A 24,384-nucleotide genomic window follows, 5' to 3' on the forward strand; every position below is an offset into this window, starting at 1 on the left:
TGTTCTTCCTTTGTAGTAAGACTCCTGGTTTTCAGCCGGGCAGGTGCTGGTTGGAATAAAGGCTTATTGCCCAGTTTGCTTTTAGTTAGGTATGGTCATATGAACCAACTGATGTGCTATGTTCAGCTTCCAGGAAGTATCCTTAAGAGAAGGACTGTGCCTTTCTTACTCTTATCTTCCTACTGGTCAGAGTATGGATGAGATGCTTAGAGAACAAATAACCACCTTAACCACCTTGGACAACAAAGTAGAAGCCTCACATTGATGAGATTGTAGGCCCAAGACTGTAGACCCGAGATAGGAGGACCATAGGTCACTGTTGGTCATACTGCCTAGGACTTTATTTATGTGGCAAAACCCCCAAATATCTGCCATATTTAAGCTAGTGAGTTTATTTGGGATTCTCCTAAATAACACATTTCACCCAAATATTTGCTATAGTTATCAGCTACTATAAGCATTTTTATATGCATGTATTTCACCACTTCTAATGAAATGTACAGAGACGTATATTCTTTTAAAGGCTCTTGAGATGTACTGCCAAATTTTACTTCATAAGATTGTAAAACTTTACTTTCTACCAGCAGTATATAAAGGTGCCTCACTTTCCCCCTATCTTTTCTAACACTACGTTAGTTAGAACTTTCCAATCTTTGCCAATCAGGCCAAAGATATTATTGCTTTTATTATTATTATTACTAGGATGATTAAACATTTTTAAAAGTTGGTTTGCTATTTGTATTCATTCTTTTGTATGTTGTCTTTTAAAAGCTACTTGATCATTTTTCTATCGAGGCATTCCATTCTTTTTTTTTAATTGACTTTTAAAATTCTTTACATATTGAGTATTTAACCCTGGGACTTCCCTACATATTATAAGTATTTTCTCCAGTCAGTTCATTATTATTAATCATTGTTTATGGTATTTTTAAAAAAGATTTATTTTTATTTATTTAGGCATACAAGAACTGGAGTGTAGGCCAGAGGTGCAAGGGGTGAGAGGATTCGCCAGAGACATAGTGGGGAGCAGAACATTTAGTTCCACTGAAATACACTGCTGAGGGGAGCAGTGGGTGAGACAGGAAAGGTCTGCTGCACCATGTGGGTAAGCTCCCTGGCCAGTATCGAACTCATGTCATGGTGACTGGCGATAGCTTGATAGTGAGTAGACTTTAAAACCTGTGCCATCAGGGAGGCCGTTTATGGTATTTTTACGCAGAATTTTAAAACCTGATTAGGATTTCTCTTTCTTATTTTCTTTTTCTTTTTCTTTTTTTAAAGATTTATTTATTTATTTATACAAGCACTGGGTACAGTCAGAAGCGTGGGAGGATGAGAGAATTCACCAGAGCCAGAGCAGGGAACAGAACAGGCAGACTGACGAAGTACACTGCTGAAGGGAGCAGTGGGCGCGGCAGAAGAGATCTATCGCACCACGTGGGACCCTCGCAGGTGGCCGAGGATAGAACTGGTGCTGCAGAGGCTGCGGACAGCTTCGCAGCCCAGCACTCAACTGCTGCGCCACCAGGGGAGGCCCTCTCTTTCTTATTTTCTGTCTTCAGTCATTTTTAGAAAATCTCACAGATTATACAAATATTTGCCTAGAGTATCTACAGACACTTTTCATGTTGTTTTGTTTTATTTGACTTACATTAAAATTATTATGCAAGTTGGCGTTTATTTTGTTACATGGTAAGGTTCTAAAGTTGTATTTTTCTAAGTGGTTAATCTAATATTTCAATCTTTATTAAATAAAGATTGATACAAAATGCTCTCTAGGAAAACTATATTCTCTTTATGTTCATAGATCATTTTTGAACTCTTGGCTATGTTCTCTTGCACCATATAGTAGTTTCACTACCAATGCCATAGCTTTAATTATTCCAGCTTTAATACCTTTTTGCAATAATTGACATTTTATATCTTCCCTAATAAATTAAAAAAATGATTTCTCAAGATGAATTTTAGAATGCTTTTAAAAATACTTCAACAAAACAAAGAAAAGCGTAGCTCTACCATACTGGTACACTGATTTATTATAGTTTTAGGTTAATTTGTAAATATTCAACACTTTTTCATTGACTCCTCAATATGATATTGATATGATCCACTACTATGATTTTTTAAAATTTTCATATGAAATCACCTTGATCTTTTTCTGAGATGTTATCACCCTTGTAATTAACTAGGTCATGAAGTCTCTGGTATATATAGGGTAATCATTTCAGTGAGTGGGAGAAAGTCAGGAAAACAGTTTTTGCCTCTGTGTGCTTACACCCACTGATGATAAACAGGACTGCACTGAATTGACACCATATCCTGTAAGATAGAAATAAAACTCTCTGTAACTTTATTGTCGTAAACACACTGCTCTGTACTCACTTTCAGCAAAGTCGGCTGGGATGACAAATGGCAGAAAGAGCAGAAGGAGAGTGACTTGGGATAGTAAAGGACAGGGTTGAAAGGCATCACAGATGGCGGAAGTGGCACTTGGACTGAAGAAAGTAAATTACGAGGCCAATTCATGTGGGTTCTAGGCTAGCAAAGATAACATGAACGCAATCATCTTTAAAATGAGAAATTAGGAGGGAGCCAATTGTGAGAAAAAAAAAAACAACAACAACTTTTCAACAACGATCAGCAATATGCAGCTCATGAGCAAAAATTTGGACCTATTAAGGTTTCTGAAAAACAAAATGGTGTTTAAGGAAGATAATTCTTGTTTCAATGAGCATACAGTTTTGGAAAAAGAGGTAATTAATAGTCTCTTCAGGGAATTGGTGCAATAATTTATTTTGGCATTTAATTTGTTTACTCAAATTTTATAGAATATTATTCATTAAGTGCCTAGCATTGTGTTAGCTTTAAAATTACTTTGCTTGCATCCCAAAATCTATTTTTACAAGGCCTTCACGACAGATGTCTAATGACACCACTTACAAAGAAGGAGACACTCCCCAGGTACTTCTGTGCTGTGTTCAACAGAAATCTAACTGCCCTAGTGGATGCGTGATTGATGTTATTCAATGATTAATGCAGCAAAGTCCCTGCTTTACCCTCTGCAGCAGAAATCCCCATTTAACCCCGTGGGAGATGTAAGTGCCTCATTTCTTAAGAAACTACAGTGAGATTAGGGAGAAGGAAAGGCTTCACAAAGCAATTAGGAAGAGGGCAGATTAATCCATCCTTCTCCTTATTGAAAGGCAGCTTCAACCAAGATCCTGGTACTAAAATAAACTTTCACCTACACAGGAGTTTGCAAGAAAATTTGATCAAATAGGAAATTATGAGGAACAAATAAAACAGCAATTAAGGCAACCATATTTCTCCCGTTTTTTTTTTTTCTTCAGTGTACAGAGTCCAATAGCAGAAAATCTCATTGAAAAAGTATTTCTAAGTCTATCTATTGCTTTTCAGTTTGCAAAAGCCATGCTCCTATAGCATGAATATTTTATTTTTTTTTCTCAACCTATAACTGACGTCTACATGATGTGAAGCAAAAGTACTTTTGGTTCTTGTTGAAGTTGCTGTTTAGAATCAGAAGAGTTGTTTGGAATTGGATGTTTCTTACAAAAGAGTGTTTCAAAATATTTGCTTTATTTGTGCCTTTTATTCTTCTTCACTTTCCTTTCCTGGTAATTAATAGCTGCTAAGTGAGGCAGTAGTGGAAGGAGATGAAAAAGGCCCACATGTAAGCATAGGGTTGGTTTTGTTGTTGTTGTTAAGAGCATGATTAACTTTCATTTTTAAAGTCCATTGCCCCCAGACCTGCAAAGCGGTGTCCCTAAACACTTCTGACCTCAAGTCTCCTTCTCCCTTTTGTCAACTATAAAAGAATGGTGTCTGCATCAGGGGTGCCACCAGGGAGAAAAGAGGAAAAGAGATTGATAATATTGCTAATCTCGTTCCTGTTCTTGGAAAAAGCCCATATGATGTTGTGGTTGGAGGAGATTTAGGGACATTGAAACAAAAGATTTAATATACATAAAAATGTCATTGCTAATGCTACATTTTTATAAAAATAAGACATGCTGATGGAAACAAAGAAATAAAACAGGGGGAAAAAATAGAGTGGGCCAGAATGGTGTACAAAGCACAAGTACTTCTCAATCTTTCACTTCCTACTGTTTTTTCCAAAGCTTATACATAAAATATTTATTTGACACAAATGAGACTACATTATATTGCTCTTTTTGCTCAAAACAATGTATCTTGGACCTCTTTCTAGCAGCTCTATTCCTTCTTTGAAGCATGCTGTAGATAGTGATGTGCCAGATCCTACTACATTATTTTTTGGCTATTTACAAGTGATGTGGCAATGATTATTCCTGTTTACCCGTGTAAAAAAAAAATGATAAGATACATTTCTAAATGGAGTTGGAAGATCGAAGGATGTTATTTAAATTTAAAAGGAAAATCTGTGTTAACATTTAATACATTCTGCCAAATTGTTCTGCAAAGGTCATATCAATTGACACCCACTCTGATTGACTACCATGATAAATATCTCTTCATCTCTGGCAAGATGAAAAAAAGAAAAGTCACTTCTTAATTTTAGAAGTTTTCATTTCTTCAGTTATAACTGAACTTAATCTTTGTACATGTTTATCAACCAGATTTTGCCTCAACATCAATCTGTTTGTCTATTCTTTTTGAAATGGACTTGTTTATCTTTTTTATTGATATGTAAAAATGTCTAGATATTAGAGAAATAAGCACCATGTAACATGTATTAAAAATGTTTTTCCAAGAATGTGTGATAAACATTCTATTTTAAAAGGTTATTCCTATTTTTACCAGTAGACCTCTTATCCAGGGTGAATTTGATTTAAAATCATTTCTATTTAAGTCTTCCACTAGGGAAACTGGGTTTAATCAATTTTTCCAAAGAAAGTGCATTCTTCTATTTGATTTAATCTTAAGATAGTTGTTTGATGTAACTTTAATACATAGTCATTACCTCCAAGAGAGATTAATGTTTTAGAAAGAAGAAAAAATTAGGAAAGAACAATGAAAAGTCAAAGAATAATGATGACCATCTTCTTATCTCATGAAATCTTTAGAATAAAATAAATTTAAAAAAAAGGCATTGAACATTCATGATGATTTCAGGTCTAGCTCAGAACTTTGTCCTTAATTACTTTGTGAGATTTTTCTTTATCATTTCTATTGCAATTCTCTTCAGAGGACATGTCCTAGACTCCTTTCTTTATCCATACCCTTATTCCCAAATTATCTCACATATCTCTTGAGATTTTCTTTATTTTTTGAGGGAAATAAGGCTTGACTTAAAAATTAACCCCTGTGAGGTTTCATATACAACTATCTATTGACTCAGGTCACCGGACATGCCAGTTTCTCAGCAGCTGGGTTATAACCTTAAGTAATGTTCACCAAACTGTTATCTTAGAAAAACTAGACACAACAACACTTGATCAAAATGTCTAAATACTAAAGACTGGTAAGCTGACATTCTTTAATTTGTCTAAATCTCCAAGAATCATATCATTCTATAATTTAAACCCCCAAAATCTATAACCTTGTTATTCTAGAATTTTATATGGAGGTAACTATGTTTACAAACTAAATATCATTAAAGGGACACAGAGAAAATTGTATGTTGGTAGGTTCCTTTTTTAGAATTATTTTAAAATATGAAGTAAGGGTTATTACAACATTATTTATTTCCTATTTTAAGTATATTTACTATGAAGTATTATGCTAGAAATGGTAACATATACAGAACTTCCCATTCAAAAAAAAGTATCTATTGAGATTAATTTGTATAAAAGAAATGAATTTAAAGCATTTGAAATCTGAGTCAAAGACTATCTGAACTTTCAGAAAGCTTGGATTTTCAATGAGTTTTGAAGCCGCTCAGAAGTCCCGCATCTCAGGGGTTTTAATCCAGAAGTTTCTATCTACCCCAAAATAAATCAAAATTTTAGTTAAGGCATAATAATCACAATTGTGGGGATATAATCAAAATGTTGTCAGATGATTGTACTTTTTTTTTAAAAACTATGCTATATAACACCTGAATATATTCTTTGGAGCAAGATGTTTTGAGAGGAAATGTCAGTATTTCTAGTTTCTACTTGTAGATGTCACAGGATTCGTGTTGGCTGGGCTTTTATTGCTCTCTGGGGACCAATTCTTGGCACAGGAGAGCCTGTCATTTCTGGATGCTGGATATCTCAGGGAGACGGGGCATGGGGACTAAATTACCTGCTTAGTGGGCAGGGGTGAGGGGCAGGTGGCAAGACTCCAGCTTGGAAAGGATACTGGAGAAAGAGTATGGAGAGTGTTCAGTCAAGGCCATGCTGGAGCGGGAATGAGGAAAGGTCTCTGGATAGATGGGCCTGGGGCGGGGGGATTGGACAAGAGGTGTCCAGGGTGTGTTGGGGTGATGCTTGCATCATGTGGGATGTGACCCCTCATGAAGCCACCACAAACCTTCAAGATACCTTTAAGGATAGTGGACTGATTGGCTTTCTTATGGAAGGGCTTATGTCAAGGTGGCCTGCAAGCAGAAAGATTTAGAGCAACATAGAAAGAGCAGGTTCCTCAGTAACAAACACTAAAAAATAAAAATGAAAAAAATAAAAATGAGAATTTGTCTGATGCTTTTCCATTTGGCTGTGCTTGGAGTTGGGAGGATGGAGGGTACATTTCTCCAGAAACAGCAGCCTGCTCATCTGGAACAGTGACTGGAATTCAATACCTACATGCAGATTTATTAATGAAATTACATGAACACAATCCTCAATAGAATTTGAGATCTTAAAAGAACTGAAAGTCAAAATTATCAATGATCTTTCAGACAATCAAGACTTTAATTTTTTTTTTTTTGGTAAAGGGTTACATATTTGAAAAAGTCTGTTGAACTGTCATCATCAGATTTCAAAGGAAAAATAAATTTTTCTACCTGTGCTGTCTCTGTTACACTCCATTATCAAATATTTTAGTGCTATTCAGATGCTTCTTTTCTTAACTCAGTTAAGTAATAAACCCACTATAATATTTACATAAGACTTAACACCAGTGGGAGAGTATTATCTTCAAGACCCTCAACCCTTAATGTCAGTAATCTTCCACTGTAAGGCTGTACACACTGGTCATACTTGAATGAAGTGTCTCTGTAATTTGAAAGAAAGGAAAAGTACTTGGCAAGAGATGTCTGACTCAGTGATATCTGTTCATTCACATATTGGTGACTGATTTGCATGCCAGTTAAGAATGTCACAAATGTATCTCTGATTTACATCAGCAAGAGGGAGAAGTTAGGTGGTGATAGAACATACATGTGAGAGTGCTTTCTAAAGTACCAACATATGACAGAAACTCCCAAGAGTTCCAGAATACTATGGGACAACAGCAAATGATGTGCTTATAAAAACAAAATTACAAAGAGTGGGGCAGACAGATACACCCATACCTTAACATTTATTTTCTTTGATATGAAGATGTGATGAAATAGTTGAAAAGATTTGATTCATGTTTTGATACAGTTTGTGTTACTCAGATCTGTTTTATTGATACTATGTTCATTTTCATGTTCCTAGGAGCTATTTTGTTAATAATTTCTCATTTATACTGCAGTAGGATCAGAGATCTGCTCTATGTGAAATCAGTTATTTCTTAAATATATTGAGATTTCTTGGGTGGAAATTATTGAAGTTGCTGTGTTTTTCTCAAACTAGATATATACATACTAGTTTCATTTTCCCTATTTGGGAATCAGTCTATTTCTTCAGTTCCTATGACTTGTATTCCAATATAGAAAATTTTCTTTGTTTTTCATATCAATGACTTCTCTCTCATTTTCCATTCTCTTCCCCACATCTCCCTGGACATGTCAGATGTGGGGGCTCCTTGTTCTGTCTCCCAATCTCTGACCCACTCATCTCTTCTCTCTCTTTCTCTCTGCACTTCATTTTAGGTCTCTTCCTCATAGGCGTCTTTCAGTTTGCTAATTTTCTTTCTGAATGTGTCTAATAAAGCATGTCACGTACATGATAAGATTTTCATGACTATAATTTTCATTTTTAGATATTGTTTCTTTTCAAACTTGTGAATTCTTTATTTTCTTGGTATCCTATTGTTTTATTATGTTTTCAATTCATTTTAAAAAATCTGTGCTCTTTTTATTTACTTTGGAGAGTCACTGATTTTGTTCTGCCCTCTGTAGTTTCTCTGGTGCTAACTTTTCTTGATTCTTATTTCTGATGGTTCTCCTCCAGGGTAGCATCCTTTGTATACTTTACAACATTTTATTGTTGTTTTGAATTCATTGGTCCAAGGGCTCAGTTGCTTATTTTTTTAGAGAGAGGATTCTGTATGGACTGAAATGTGTCCTCACCACCACCTTACTTCATATGTCAAAGCCCTAACCCCCAATGTGACGATATTTGGACATAGAGGTGATTAATGTTAAATGAGCTCATAGGGTGGGGTGATAATCCAATATGACTATCATCCTTCTAAGAAGTGAAAGGGACACCGTGTCTGTCCACACAGAGTAAAGGCCGTGTGAGGATGCAGCAAGAGGTAGCGTCTCCAGGCCAAGAAGAAAGGCCTCAAAGAAACCAAACTGCCAACGCTTGAGCTTGGACTTCCAGCTCAAGAACTGTGTGAAAATAGATTCCATGGCTTAAGCCCCCTAATCTGTGGAACCCTACTCTGTGATTTGTCTTAGTCATCCAAGCTGACTGATACAGCTTCTGACCCCAAGGAATGTGTCTGCTTTTCCTCTGAACTCATTCCTAGGGGTTTCAAGTTCTGGTCCTATTTTTATGTTAATTGATTTGCTTAGAAAAATCCTTTCCAAGCAGATGAACTTAGGGTTAGTTTGGTAAGCAAACAGCACAAATTCGGATCTCTCCATATGTGGCCCAGGTGGGTTTCTCTCAGACAAAGTCTCCCACCGCCTGCCCCCCCCCCACCATCCATGCCCACTCTTGGGCTCAGTAACTGCCTGCAAACATGCTTGTCCCTTTCACAGGCCAGTGAGTGGAGTTTTGCTAGCTGTTCTGAGGCCTTCAATAGGTGACTGGCCTCAGTTTCCCTGCTCAGTGAGTCAAAGGTCTCCTCTCCCTGGCTCTGTCTGCCTCTTCCTCTGCCTGCCCTTATCCCAAGGGTGTTTATTCAGGACTGAAACTCCCGTATGTCCCTACAACATCAACTCGTATTTGTTACTTTGGTTTTGGCATCTTGCTTTGTTTCTGACATCTAGGGAGCCTCCTGATCCATTTTATCCATCACTCAGTGAATTTGTAGTAGGAAGGGAAGGGAAACTTTCCATGTCACATTTGTCTACCATGTTTGCTTTCTATACTAGAAGGTATAGATATTTTCTTTAGAATGCACTGTAAGTAAATTTGTCTTTGTAGAGTAGGATTCTGTGAGTTAGTAGTCAGTAAATTTATCACAACTATTTTTTGAAAGATTATATTGTAGGTAGGAGAGTAAATTAATTTTAGACTATGTAACCTTCAGTAATGTGATGAAACTACCATCAGGGACCTTATTTCCAGAAATTGATATCAGTGTGATACAAATATAGACTTGTGGTTTTATAGAAAACAGATGTTCTCTCTCTCTCTCTCTCTCTCTAAGCAATAGTAAAGTCATCATCTTCATGTTTGTATTATAATTACAAAATCACTGATATCTTCATTGGCCTTTAATGCAATGCCCTGCTACGGACTGGTTATGTCCCTGCCCCAGTGTGATACTATATGGAGATGGGGACTTTGGGGGGTAATTAGGGTTAGATGAGGCCGTGAGGGTAGGGTCCTCATGAGAGGATTAGTAGCTTTATGAGAAAAGAGAGAGACTGCTGTTTTGCAGCATTTGAAGACACAGGGAGAAGGTTCTCACCAAGAACCAGATTAGCCAGTATCTCGATTTGGACTTTCTAGGCTCCAGAACTGCGAGAAGTAAGTGGGTGTTGTTCAACCACCTAGGCTGTGGTACTCTGTTATGGCAGCCTGAGCTGAGTAATACATGTACAAAATGTCCATATAGTGTAAATCACTTTCTGATGATATTTTTAAGTTTATGCTATCCCTATAGTCTTACCAGACACCACGGATGGTAGTTTAAAATCACCCCAAATTCAGAGTATTTAACATGCTGCAAAATTCCGCACCCCTTTTTCCCATTTGAATCACTCTGGATTCAAATGCATTCTTAATTATTCACGGTAATTTGATGTTACCCCATTTATTTAGCTATCAGAGGTTTGATTAAGATTAATGCATTAATTGAAGACACATATGAAAAGATTCGTGCACCCCATTATATTCATAGCAGCATTATTTACAATAGCCAAGACATGGAATCAGTCTAAATGTCCATCAGAGGATGACTGTTCGTGGCATATATACTCATAGACTACTACTCATCTACTCAAAAAGATGGAATCATGTCTCTGCTACCACATGGATGGAACTTGAAGCGATGATGCTAAGTGAAATAAGTCAGAAAGTGAAAGACAGTTGCCAGATGGTTTTGCTCATTTGTGAAATATAAATAACCAAACCAACTAAACTGGTAAACCACAACAAAAATAACTCTGAGTCTCTGTGAAAAATATGGTGGTTACCCGAGGGGAGCAGGGGCAGGGGGTGATGAAGTGGGGGAGGGGGTAATGGAATAGGGTGTTGGCACTGAAGTTTTGGTGGAGGGCATGTGTACATATCGATGTGTGAAGCTATACTCCCCAAATCACAAAATTATGTAAATAAACGGTAAATTAATAAAATTGGATTTAAAATTTTAATAAAATATTAATGCATTGAAGAGCCACAGTACCGACTGTGTGCTAGGCATACTGGAATATCTTATCAGTGTGTAACTACCAGTAAACAGCAGGTCTGGGCACAGACTGGAGGTGTGAGATCTCCCAGTGTTCTCCTACCACTTGGTTTGTAGGATGATGAAGGAGAGGCCTCAAGCAGTGTTTATTGTATAGACAGAATATTTCCATGTTTCCTGCAGCCATCTGATAACTACAACCAAAAGGAAGGGAGGGATTAAAGGAGGCTATGAACGAAACTCAAATAGGAACTAAGAGACATTCTGCTTTTCCACATTGTTCCATGACAGCGTTGACCTTCCCAGTAATTCAAATTGTCCCTAAAAGAGAGCCTGAAGCTTTAAATTGGCTCATTCTCCCATTTCTATTTGTGAAGCAAGTGGTATGGTTGTGTTATCACCATGCCATTCAATTTCCTGAAATGATGACAAAGCAAGTTATACTACATTTGTGCAGATTTCTTTTTTTAAATATTCATCTGGAGCCTGCTTTCTCCGAGAGCAGTCCTGAATCAGCGGCATCTCCTGGGGGTTTCTCCCCTGAGGCATCTTGGACCCCACCTGAAAGCTATTAAACTAGAATCAGCAATTTACGGAGATCCCCTGGTGATGCATCTGTATGTTGGTTTGAATTTGAGAATCACTGGCTTAGAGGACTATGCTCTCTCCCTAATGCAGAGTTACCTCTTCCACCCTAAGGCAGAGTTATCTCTTTTGATTCATGAGTGCTACCCAAGGAACAAGATGAAGGTTTTCCCAAAAACCTACCTAACAGGGTATTTTGATAGCCTGTGAACCATTAGGAATCAGAGTAGAGTCTCTTTTTCCATTTTTAAGAAAACTTAACATTCAAGTGGACAAATGAATCAGAAAAAGTGTTTCCATTTTGGTTTGGTATGAATGCAGTGTTGCTCACAATTGCTAAATTAGAAGCAAAGAACTGTTTCCTTGCAGGTTAATGGGTTTCCCCTCATCAAGCTGTCCTTCTTTCATGTAATCTAGACTTGCCTCCACTTATTTATTTTTTGATAACTGTTCTTCTTTTTTAATAGGATTATTCATCCTTCCAATATTAACAGCAATTAGACTCACCTCATGGCACGTCAGGCCAACTCAATCTCCAACTGCCAGCGTAGGATGATCTTAGTCTTGTCTCAGTAACAAACTTTGACAACCAAAACAAAGCAGCAGGCAAAATACACGAAGAGAATTAACAGTAAAGAATCACAGATGACAAGAACTTTGCACACATGATGGCTGCTTCTGCCTGTTCTATCCCCGTGGAAATAAAACGTTCCCTCTGCAAGGGCTGATGACAGTGTGACATAGTCTTAAATTGCATTTTCAGAAAAGTTTTAAAGGAAGGTTCTTTAAAAGCCTTAGAAACATTAACGTCTCTTTCCAAATCGAATCTATTTAATTTTATTGGGAAACATTTACATAGCTCATCAGCAGATTCTCTAGTATTGAGTAATATTTAGCATGCTGTAATCATGGAAAGGAGAGATTTAGATTAAATGCAGCTTTTTATTACTATTCAATCATCATAAGTTGTTCCACTTTTTATCTTTTTAGTCAACAGATTTCAAAGGTGGGAAAATACCTTCATTTGCAGACATACCTGTATTTATCTGCTATTATATTTTCCATTAGTGTCTACCTGAGATTTATTCCTGGTGATTCCCCACAAAGTAAATGTGAATCTCCTAACACCAGATGCTAATAATAAAGACAAATGCACCCTATCTCTTAGAGATGTTAGGAGAATAAATTAGATAATATTTACAGGGGAAGTTGACCTCACGAGAAGTAGTATTCAAATGAAATGTGAATAAAAACCCTTTAAAGAACAAAAAAAAAAACCAAAAAACCATTCAGTTGTAGCCAGATTGACCTGACAGTACCAAATTATGTTCTGAGTAAAGAAAACAGACCTACTAATAGTGGTTCCGCTGGGCGTGGATAAGTGCCAAGTGTTGACAATGAATTCCAGGTCTGGGCTGAAACCTCAAGCATCAGTTTGGATATACACAAAATGAGCTCTTTGTCTTTTTCTATATGTCTACATTTATTATATGGGGGGTACTGGTAAGGTCTCGCATGTGCTGGAACAAATGATCAAAGTTATTTTAAACCTCTTTTGGTTAATAACATAAGATTTGTTAATAAAGCAGTGAAGTAAATAGAAAATTTACAGACATGTATACTAATATACATGAGACAGACCACTATTTTTATATTTATATTATCTACACTAAAAAAGGAGCATCTAGCAGAACAATGGGCAAAGAAGGAATCACAGTTACTACAGATTGAAAAGCAGAGTTGTCTTCATAGGCACGAGGATACCATCAATTACACTGTAGTACTATTTGTGGGACACCGAAAAGATGCCCCAACCCCACAGACTCTTCAAACATCCTGCTACATGGCCCCAGATTCTACTATTTCAAATTATTCTGCATTAAGGGAAGTGGCTGCATATTCTGGGAAAAAGGCAAGATTAAAAACTGTAGGATGATGAAGACATTCAACAATGGAATAAACCAACATGTACTACACAACAACTATGCACCAGACGCTCACTTGATTCTACAGAAGAGGTTACTGTTCTCACCCCTGTGTTACAGATGTGGAAACAGGCACGGAGAGCTCACGAAGCCTGCCCACCATCTCACGGACTGCTGTGGGCATGACTGCATCCTCCCACATTAGTCTGACCCACACCCATGTGCTGACCCATGTGCAAGAGGAGGAGTTCGCCCCACACTCGGTTTTTAAAGAAAGCAAACAATCCATTACAATGATTGATACAACAAAAAATAGAAAAGCTGGAGATTTTTAGGTGGTATTTAAGCAATTGTTTCATTTTTCTAGAGAAGCCTAGATTTTCTTATTAGGGCAGAGGACTCAGAGGACTTAAGTACCGCAAGCATTCCTACTATAATCTTACTGTGATGAAATAGTCCACCAACAGAACCCCGGGTGACAGGACAAAGGGACAGCTCTCACATGGAGCCAAGCCAGAAAGTGGGGTGGCCATGAGAATTCCAACACAAAAATGAATTTGCAGACAGAAATATCAGAGGAGCTTAGACAATATGCTGCAAGTAATGGACACCTATACCATTATTGCTAACACTGTATTAAAAGGCCACTGTGGATCTAGAATGCAGAATACCTACTGAGACATACCATGTAAAACAGACCTCCCAAAGGATTCTCTAATGCCAGAAGTCAGTGCTGTCTGTTTTTTGTTTTGTTTTGTTTTGTTTTATCCCATAAAATGTATGGTTTTAAGAGAGAGATGAATTGATATCCCAGTTTCTCTGCTCCTAACAGAACACTGTAATGTGGTTAAGTACAAACCTTTCCAGAGCAACAAACATTCTGTATAAGGCAACCCTATGTGTCTCCCTGGAAGAAAGCTTTAAGGTTATAAAAGACAAATTCAAAGTAAAGCCTATGATCCCATCAACCTGAAGCCTCTTCCCAACAAGCTCAAGAAAGGATACATTGACAAATGACTCACCATAGCTTCCCATTGCTCATTTCTTTGCCTTCTATTTTCTTTAAATGGCACTTCAGCCTTAACAGTTACAAAGGTTTCAAGAGAGGGCTAACGCCACCTGAAAAAGACGAAAAATCCAATGTAATCATGGCTTGCAGAAGTTCAGTGCTGCAGAAGTTGGAACATGTCGGGGGTTGTGGTGTCTCTGCCTTAAGACCCAAGGCCTACCTTCCTGCCACTCTGCACTGGCTTACTTAGTGTTTCCCTCTATGAGACTGATATAAGCACTGGCTACCTGATTAGCTATCATTCTAAGGTAGCTTTGGGGACAGTATCTTGAAATGTTTTCTAGATACATATAAAAAAAAAAAAAACATAGTATCAGGCCATTGGAAGTAGAAATATAAACAGGGGCAAATTGGGCTGAGGCAGACAGTTGCATATGCAAACTATAATTAGATTCCCCAAACACTTGCCCCAGCAGAGTGGATGTCTCCCTTTGCTCACCCCAATTAGGCAGGAGGCGCTGCCTAGGGCCCGGCATAAGCTGCTCACTATTGTCTGGGTGTGGGGAGAAGCGAAAGCTCCTGCAGCCAACATGGTGCTTTGTTTTAACATGCGGAACCAGGCTTGCAGGCACTATTGATTATGCTTAGGAGAGAGGAAGCTAATGATATGTTGTGAGTCTATGTACTATATTTCATCCCCATTCAGGTTTTTAAACAGCATCCTCCTTCAAGAAGTCGACTCAAAAGGTTGCATGCTGAAAGTGAAACAGATGGTCCAGTTTTATATTTCTTTTCCTTTAGAATTTCTTATGCAGCTCAGGGACCTCGGTCTTCTGGGATCTCAAATTATATTTTAGCCCATTATACATATATCAGTTTTGATACTAAGATAGTATGTAAGAATGATTCAAAATCCACATGGCTGCAGCCTTTGCTGGCTTTAAGTGTGCCGTGTGCTGTTCATTTTAATTGAAAATATTCTAAAAGCAAGATTGATGTGTTTTCTATCCCCCTAAAATAGAAACAGGTTCCGGGCTCATAATTGAGCACTCAGGAGCCCCCTCTCCTTATTAACATGCCCTCTCTAATTTGTGCCTCTGTTTGCACAATGTAAATGGCCTTTCACAACCCTTCATTCATACAGTGGTCTCACTAACCCAAAGAAAATTAGTAGCAGGCAAAAGCCTATTTTTACTGACACAGAGACAAAAATGCTAATTACCTTAAAATATTCTCAAGTGTATATCTTTGGCATCCGTCCAGGCAAGGCTCAAAAGTTTTTTTTCCCCCATTATTTACTAGTTATAGGGCAAGTTGTTTTTGTTTTACATTCAAGCATATACCTAAGTAAATTTTTCTGTATAATTTTAATCTTTCAGTTTGGGTTCAGCATACTTGTGATAGGTGAGGTACTTGGTCTGCTTTTTACTTTCATATACTTGGGAGAATTGCCCATTTGTGATTATGTTTTTGCTATTTGTTAAGGCACTAAGGGACAATTTGCAGGAAAAAGGGCCTAGAAATATGGATCTATTTTACTTAAACATCTTCACAAGCATAAAGTATTACTGTTTCTTTAGAATCCTGTTTAATTTTTATGACAATTAAATTTGTTCAGGCTTTTATACTCTGAAGCACTCCTTTCTTTCGACTGTGGTTTGAAAACTGAAACCTGGGAGAAGGAGCAGGAACAAAGAGGGAAGGAAGCACAAAGGACTATGGTGGGGGACTAGGGATGATATGGTGGCAGGTGCCCTGTGATGGTGATACCTGATGGGGAGAATCCTAACGTTACCACAAGGAAAACAGTAAATTATTTAAAAAAAAAAAAGACAGAAACTTTTGATGGACAAAGGAAGTAAATAGAAATAAAATTCAACGTGACTTACTAAATTATGATACCAGGTATACTGATGATATTTATATAAAGAGGATGAATCTTTTACCATTCATGTAACAAATATTTGCAGAGGCTGTACTAGTTTTTGAGTATTTTGCTAGATATGCCACATGAAAATAATAAGAGAAAGGTAAAGGTACTCATCTTCTTGTGGGAGTTTAAATATCAAAATTGAAGAAAACATATTCACACTTGAAAAATAGTACAAAAGTTTAGCAAGAGTAGGAGACCACATAGTACAAGAGGTGATAGTCAGTGTGAGGTAAAGTGGTAATTCATGGTGAAAAAAACAAGAGGAGTCCAATAGTGATAAGGCAATTAACCCAGTTTTTAAAAATGGACAAAATATTTGAATAGATATTTCAGCAAAGGAAATATATCAATGACTAATAAGCAAGTATATGAAAAGATGGTCAACATCATTAGTCATCATGGAAATACAGATAACAACCACAACGAGACATCAACACACATCCAGGATGGCTATAACCAAAAAGCCAGACAATATCGAGTGTTGACAAGGAAGTGGAGAAGCTGGAGTCTCACACATTGCCGATGGAAACAATGCATCAAATGATATAATCACTCTGGATCTCAGATTGGCAGTTTTTAAAAGTTAAACTAACCACAATATTTAACAATTTGCTCCTAGGAATCTACCCAAGAGGGATGAAAATTTATGTCCAAGAAATGATAGGTAAGTGACTGTCCATAGCAGCATGTCTCATAATGGCCCCCAAATCAAAAACCCCAAATGTCCATGTGCTGATGAATGGATAAGCAGAATGTGGTATTCCTATACAAGGGAAAACTATTTAGCATTAAAAATGAACCAAGCACGGATTCATGTTACCACTTGGATGGCTCTCAAAAACAGAGGCTAAGCGAAATGCCAAAGCCTCCATTTGTCTGACTTCATTTATATGAAATGGAAAATTTATAGAGACTTACTGTCTCTATAAATGGATGCTTTCTTGGGGTTGGGGGGTGAGAAAAGAGATTAAGTGCAAATGAGCATAAGAGAACTTCTGAGGGTCAAGGAAACGTTCTAAAACTGGGTTCTAGTGATGGTAGCACAACTGTATACACTAAAAATCAACGAGCTGTGGACTTATAATGAGTGAGTTTTATGGTAAGTAAATTATACTCCAATAGGGTTGTTAATGAAAATATCAGCAAGTACCACATGTTTTCACTGGACTGGGGGGAAGTGGTCATGTGAACTTTTCATCTTTACTTCATACCTAAATGTAATTCAAACGTGTGTCCTTATCGACAGATGTGAATAGTTCTTCAGTTTGCAATTATGCCTTACAATTTTCAAATTTATTTTTTCTTCACACCAATCTTGTGAGGCAGGGTGAACACATATTTTGTCATCAAAAACAAGCACTTCCCTATTTCCTTTTAGCTTCATTCGAGGAAATTTTAAATTCTGCAGAGATGATATAATTTGAAAACCAAGGCCATCCTGGAAAATGTCATTGAATAAACTGAATGACACACATTATCATTGTCCAAGTACCCCAGGGACTTTTACAAAGGTAAGTATCCTCCATTTGCCAAACTAAACTAAATATCAGCCCCCTGATGAGTTGGAGACTCATAAGGGAAGTTGACAATAGACTTGGCTGGGCAATCTTACCTACAGACCCGCCTCCCAGGCTTGGCCGGGCAATCTCAGCTGGAGAACAGCCCCCTTGTTCAACTGCCTTTTTAAGCTTGCCGTGATTGTTCACTCTAAAGTGTTTGCATTTACTAATATTGAAATGCATGTAATATAATTGTATGTACGATTAGGCACACAGCAGCTAACATTACGGGAGCTAATATTCCCCAGCAGAAACAAAGCTGCCAAAAAAAAAAAAAAAAAAAAAAAAGGAAACTCATGTATTAATTTGGTTCATGGTGAATCCTTCTCTAGTTTTTCTCTCGAAAGCTCAACAGGAACTTAGATACTTCCAACTAGCCTGCAGCAGAGAATTTCTGTTTAAAGAAATGTGACTTATAGCGTCCAATTATGTAATTTGAAAATGGGCAGATGCGCAAATACACTAGTTTGATGCCAAGTGAACTTCCCTTATTCTGATAATACAAACGTGAGACAGGCTAAAATTGCAGTACTTCCTTTGCATCCTACCCAAGATTGAATGCTCTGGGTCATTGAATGCTCAGTCTCATAGAGGGAAACACTAAGTAAGCCAGTGCAGAGTGGCAGGAAGGTAGAAGTTCAGTCTCTGGGATAATTTCACTCCATTTCTTCTGCTCAAGAAGTCAGGTGTGAAAGGAGTTTCAAAGGTGGAATGTATTAGACTCATGGGCACCGAAGTGTCAGCCTTCCCATCTCAGCCTCACACTCGCTCATCTGTCTAGGGGTACACTTGTGTGACTTGTGCTTTCCACAGGAGGCACGTATGCTTACTGTTGTGTCTCCCTGTCTGACCTCCGGAATCCTTTTGCAGGTGATACTTAAGGATCCTTCCACGATCTTCTATCTAACACAAGCTGTGCTTCTTGACTTTGACAGAAACATGAACCTGACCTGAATAAGTCTAAATAAAGGTAGAGGTAGCCAACTGATTTCAGTCAATGGATAATTTTGATTATTTCCAAATTGAAAAAAAATTTCATATTAATTTACACCATGCAGGAATAGTGGGGAAAAAGCAGTGGTGTAATTGGAAAGGCATGTGACTTAGGGACAAGAGAACTGTATTCTGGTCTGGAATGTATCCCTGTGACCTTGGTGAAGTCCTTCAATTTCTAGGACCTCAGTGTTTGCAAATGTAAAAATATCAGGGTTTTTGGATGAAATAGTCTCTCATGTCCCAATCATAATTTACAATCATTTCCCGAGATACTACTATTATTCTACAAAATGAAAATATTTATCTAAATAATTCCGCCGAGGTTACAAGTATGTTGGCCTAGAGTGCCCTTTGCCTTTTCTGTACTGTTAGAACAAAAGAAACTCAGGATTTGAAATACATAGACGCAGAGTTCATTTGCACGGTCATAAAATGCCACAAAAGTTTCAGCTTGAGAGAACGAATGATAAAGACAGGAACTGGATATTAACTGAATGATTATTTCACACACACACACACACACACACAGAAGAGGTATGTGCCTGTTACTTACTTTATTTTTAATAAGTCTTACAATGTTACACTGGCTTTTGAATGTCTAAAGCCCTAGCGTTCCTTAAAGATGCTTTTGTCTCTTGAGAGCGTTAAATAACTAAAGTCTGTCCAACCTCCCCCGCCCAAGTCTTCAGTTTTTATCTTTATTTATTTGACTTCTATTTAATATCTTATTTGGAAAAGAGTCCTTGAATAAAAATAATCTAAAACCCACTGTACCACATAAAAGATGTTGCTTAAATGCTACACTTTTAAAAATGTTTCATTATTATATACAGCATTTAAAATAACATCTTACAAAGTTGTCCCAGCAAAACCAAAGGTTAGAAAATAATTTTCCATTTACAGTACTAGGGAAGACGATAAATGACATGCTATATTTAATTTTAGAGTCTCTGTATAAATCACCAAATACTTTAATAACTATACAAATATTAATATTTGATACACGGGATCTCCTGAGTTATGGCATAATCATAACTCTGGATTGATAGGATACTAAGTGGGAAAATCCTGTTTAGACAGTTGGAAAAGAAGGGAGCGTGTTTAATGAACACTCATCATGAAACTGATAGATATTTGGTGCAATTTAATCTTTGATGAAAAGAATTTTGAGGACAGGCATAATCAGTAACTCAGACTAATCCCTTCCCCTTCCCTTCAGTCCAGTTCACCTCCTCTATGACTAGCCCCTGGGGCTGCTAGTTAAAACACATTCTTTTTTGTATCATGATTAAGTAAGAGTTGGTTTCCGACTTTACTTTTTAAGGATATGTGTGAAAGTTGATCTGTAAGGGTGTAAATAAAAGACTCCAAAAATCTAAATTTGACCCAGAGAGTGTAAGAAAAGAGTAAAAAAAAAAAAAAAATCATCTTCTCTGGGTCATTTTTCTATAACTTTGAATTGATTTACCACTCAGACAGTTGCCTCTATGACTGAGAGACTTTGAAATACAAAAGAAATGTTTTCAGCCAAAGGACTTTCTCATTCTAGTCCCTAAAGGTCAGTATTTCCCCGATAATAATAGAGTAGTTATTTAGACTTCTCTGTATAATGTTTGGAGGGAGACTGAGATAAAGTGCTATAAAAATGACCATGCTCTGGGACTAAAGTAGAATGGGGTAGAACACCTATGTAGAACACCTACCAGTCAATGGCAGGGTGGGGAGAGGCCACTGGTGTCACCACCAAGATCACCGAGAAGGTCCCGAGGAGCCACAGTTCTTTCCTCAAAGCCCATGGAGCTGGCAGCATGGCCTCAGCCACCGGGGCCTGTGTATTGCTGGGGTTTCACTTCCAGTAGGTCTAAATGGCCGCTCAAAGTGGAGGGAGAAGGATTTCCTCTGTCTTTGATAGGTGGTTCCCTTTCTCTTTGTGTTTTCTTGCTCTAAGACAGCCTGTATTCTGGAAGTTTCACTATACCCCACGCAGGCATTAAGAAACCAATAAGTTCCTCCACAGGGCGCAATGCTTCCAGGGGCTCACCCCCACCTACTTGTCTGTTGTCACTGCAGGACAGCTGATTTGAGTGGACAGGCCTTCCAGAACAGGACTCTGGTGTGGACATGGGGACATCCCAAGGGTTTGGAATGAAGCCACCTTCATTCCACCTTCCCTCTGTTGCTCTGGGTTCCAGTCCTATTTTATCACCACATATGTCCCAGGTTTCCTGGGGAAACCATCAGCATCACCTAGAAAGTCCCACCAAATGCCACCTCAACAGCTTGGGCTCAGAAGCCCGTTAGTTGCTACAGTGGCAGAGATTAAAAGTAGACAGACAGGAGCACATAGAGGAACTGCTGACTATCCCTCCCAGTGTAACTGTAAAAAGCCCTGAGAAAGAAACAACTCTTCTGCTGGGAATGTAAAAACGTTTGCCAGCTAGGACCAAAAATATGATCACCCATGAAGATAAGAGAAATAGAGAGGAGTAAGAATGAACTACTTTCTTCAGGATCAGCTCAGACGGGTGTAGAATGTTTTGACTCTACTGCTTTAATTCTTAAGACTCTTTTCCAGTTGGTGGCAGGGTGCTGAAGCATTATTACTTCTCTTTGAATGCCAACTAGCTAGGCTTCTCCAGACCATGGGGGTGGAGAGAGGGGTGGAGGGAGTAAAGAGATATGCCAAGCCTGGAGCCCCAAATTCACATAACACCCCTTCTCAGTCCTGTGCAGCCGGGAGTTCTAGGCTGGGATGCTTGGGCTTTGGCGACAAGCCCTCCCAAGGCAAGTTGACCCTAAGCCGCTCTGGTGGCAAGCTGGCAGGATGGCTCCAGCGAGACTCTGGCATATGCCACAGAGGAGGAGAAAGTTCCACAAACAACCCCCCTTCTTCCCCAACCCTCCACCCAGGTCTCGTTACACCTGGTTTCTCAAGAGCAGATTGCTTAGCCAACCTTAATAATCCCCGAGGAACGCCGGGCAGAAGGCTGGCATCCAACTACCTTTGCCCTAATTTATTGAGGGCTTTAAAAGTAGAAAATAAAACTTTGAACTCAACTCATCTGAAGCTTTATGATTCAGGTGTGCTACTTGCCTTCAGGGGCACCAAAGATCAGTGAAGCTAAAGTGACAAAAAGAATTCGGAGAGGGGCAGAACAGAGAAGCAAGTCCAGACCCGACCCGGCTGGTTCTCATACCATATGAACTTGGCAGGAGGAGTAAAAGTACTGGCTCTGCCCTCGCCCTTCGCTGGTGGATCGGATTTCACCTGCTTACCCGCCTTTAATGCTCCCTCCTTGCCAGAGTCTAGAGTCTTCCAGAGTCTCAGAAAAGTGACCGTGTCAAGAAGGGAGCAGTGAAGAGAAAAGGAGAGGGAGAGAAAAGGAGAGAAAAGGCAGAAATGAGCATGGCTGGGGAAAAGGTTGGAGAGAAAACAATAGGTCAGGGGTGAAGTCACTTCTAGTTTGCAGAGTGCTGAGACTTGGCGCGCAGGCGCTGGCCTGCTGGCAGCTGGTCACAGTGCCTGTACTCACAACAGACCACTCAGCCTCTTCCTGATGGTATAGTAGACGAGAAAGGCAGACCCTTTCAGCTGCTGAGGACCTGAGAGTTGATTTTTGTGGAGTGCCTACCCCTGCGGCCTTGCCATCCTTGGTGAGGAATTTAATTCTGAGACCAAGATCCTAGTGTGATTCAACAGAAAGCAACTGAGTGACATTTCATATTCCATGTAGCCCTTCCAGCGAAAGGGAAAGCCAGGCTCCAAAGGAAGGAGCAATTTGGGACCCAGCCAAAGTGGGGGTGGCCTCCTCTCCCTCAGAGTGGGAAGTCCAGGCTTCCAGGCTTTTCCAGAGGCCCAACCTCTCTCTTCTCTCCAGGGAGGGCCTAGAGCAAGGGCAGCTTTCCCAGGATTTCTTCCTGCTGAACTGGCTACTTTGCAAGGCAAGGAGAGGCACCATTAGCAATTCCTACCAACGTGTGCTAGTTAGCAATTCCTACCAACCCTGGGGGGGTGGGGATGGGGGTGGGGTAGGGGAGTGTGTGTGTGTGGAGTGTGTGTGTGTGTGTGTGTGTGTGTGTTAGCAATTCCTACCAACCCTGTGCTGTGTGTGTGGTGGCCCTGGGCAGGGTTTATATCTGGAAGTCACCTACTTCCCTTGGAAGTCCTTGTTAGCAGTGCAGAGAGAGCCCAGGTAGGGAGCGCTGGGCCGAGCTTGCCCGATGGGGGTGTTTTCACCGGCTCATCTGAGTATCGCCTGGCCTCCACCCCCAAATCCCTGGCTAGGCGGGCACCAAAACCGGTTTCTCTCCTCCCCATTCCTCTGCCCGGCTGGGGAGGACCCAGGGCCTGCCCGCCCTTGCTGAGGAAGCCTCTAGAACACGGCCTTATGTGGTGAACCGGGACTGCGTCTCCCCAAGGGTGTGTGGTGTGTAAACATGATTGTTGTCAGTCAGGTTCGGGCTGCGAGTTGCTGGAACCCGGTGGAGTCTTTGGTGAGAGAAAAGTCTGCGTGGGGCCGGCCCACTGCTCTTACGGCTTTGTCAGTTTCTGGGGTCCGGAATCTTTCCCGTGTCACCCTGGAGAGGCTCCCAGTCCCCCTTTGGGACCCCCTTTGAGAGGCTCCCTGACACCGTCTTCTGACCCGGTAACCCGTGTTTTCCTACACACGGGCCCTGCTGAGCTCATGTGGTCAGCACATACACTTTACAGTTTTTAAAAAGAGGAGTTTTGAACCCCAATTATGGTGGATGGGCTATAGGAAGGGTGAGGATTTCGCCGCTAACTCTGCAGCCTTCAGGACAAGATGTGTGTCCCTTCACTACACCTACCCTTGATGGAGGGCGGGGGTTCTCGCCCCGGGGAGGCGAGGACCGGCCATCTGTGGAGAGGACGCCATCTTGCTCGGGTGACGTGGTTGACGTGCGCCACGCCAATGGCGCGCGCTGGACTCAGCGATGCCAAATGAAGCGCGACTTGAAGGCACACGAAGGGGAGATGTGGAAGGCCGACAAATTTTACTTCTTTTAAAGCTCATTTAAATCTATTTCACGTCGAGACTTGTTGAATCAGGAGCAAATGTGTCATTCTTCCTCCTGAGAGTCCTCCAGGATTGGGGTGATTGGCCAGACCCAGGCTGGAAGCAGAGCCTCTCGGGGGCTGCCCCGAACCACCCACAGATTTCCCCTATATGTAGAATATGCTGAAAGAATAAAGAATACTGCTTTGGACAGACTCAATGCCTGTCTTTGTCTCCCTCTTTTACACATGGATTTTTTTTTTAGGGGGGAAGGGAGTGTATATTTTATTCTCCCCTTCCCGTAGAGATTGTTTGGATTTCAAACAAAATTGAATAATAATTATACTAATAAAATATTCTCTTGAAAAATCATTTGTTTTTGCAGGAATTAAATTAAAAAATCATTTGGTTTGAAATCTTGTATTTGCCAAAAATAAAGATGTAAAAATAGTTTTAATCTGAAAGTCCATGATTGCCTTCAATTAATGACATTCTAGAGATACTTAATTTAAAATTTGTATCTTACTCTGTGAGTACT

At 39.4% G+C, this 24,384-nt stretch overlaps 1 long non-coding RNA gene across 1 annotated transcript; it reads right to left on the reverse strand.

The window, feature by feature from the left end:
- Positions 1 to 10,860: 10,860 nt before the first annotated feature.
- LOC119252995 (uncharacterized) lies at positions 10,861 to 23,744 on the reverse strand. Its single transcript, XR_005126962.1, has 3 exons — positions 23,659 to 23,744; positions 14,354 to 14,450; positions 10,861 to 11,015 (listed from the first exon to the last, which is right to left on the reverse strand). It is a non-coding gene; the product is annotated as an uncharacterized LOC119252995 (long non-coding RNA).
- Between the last annotated feature and the right edge of the window lie 640 nt (positions 23,745 to 24,384).

Source organism: Talpa occidentalis, unplaced genomic scaffold (assembly GCF_014898055.3).
Source record: "Talpa occidentalis isolate TD23 unplaced genomic scaffold, MPIMG_talOcc4v2.1 talOcc4.2, whole genome shotgun sequence".
NCBI lineage: Eukaryota > Metazoa > Chordata > Mammalia > Eulipotyphla > Talpidae > Talpa > Talpa occidentalis.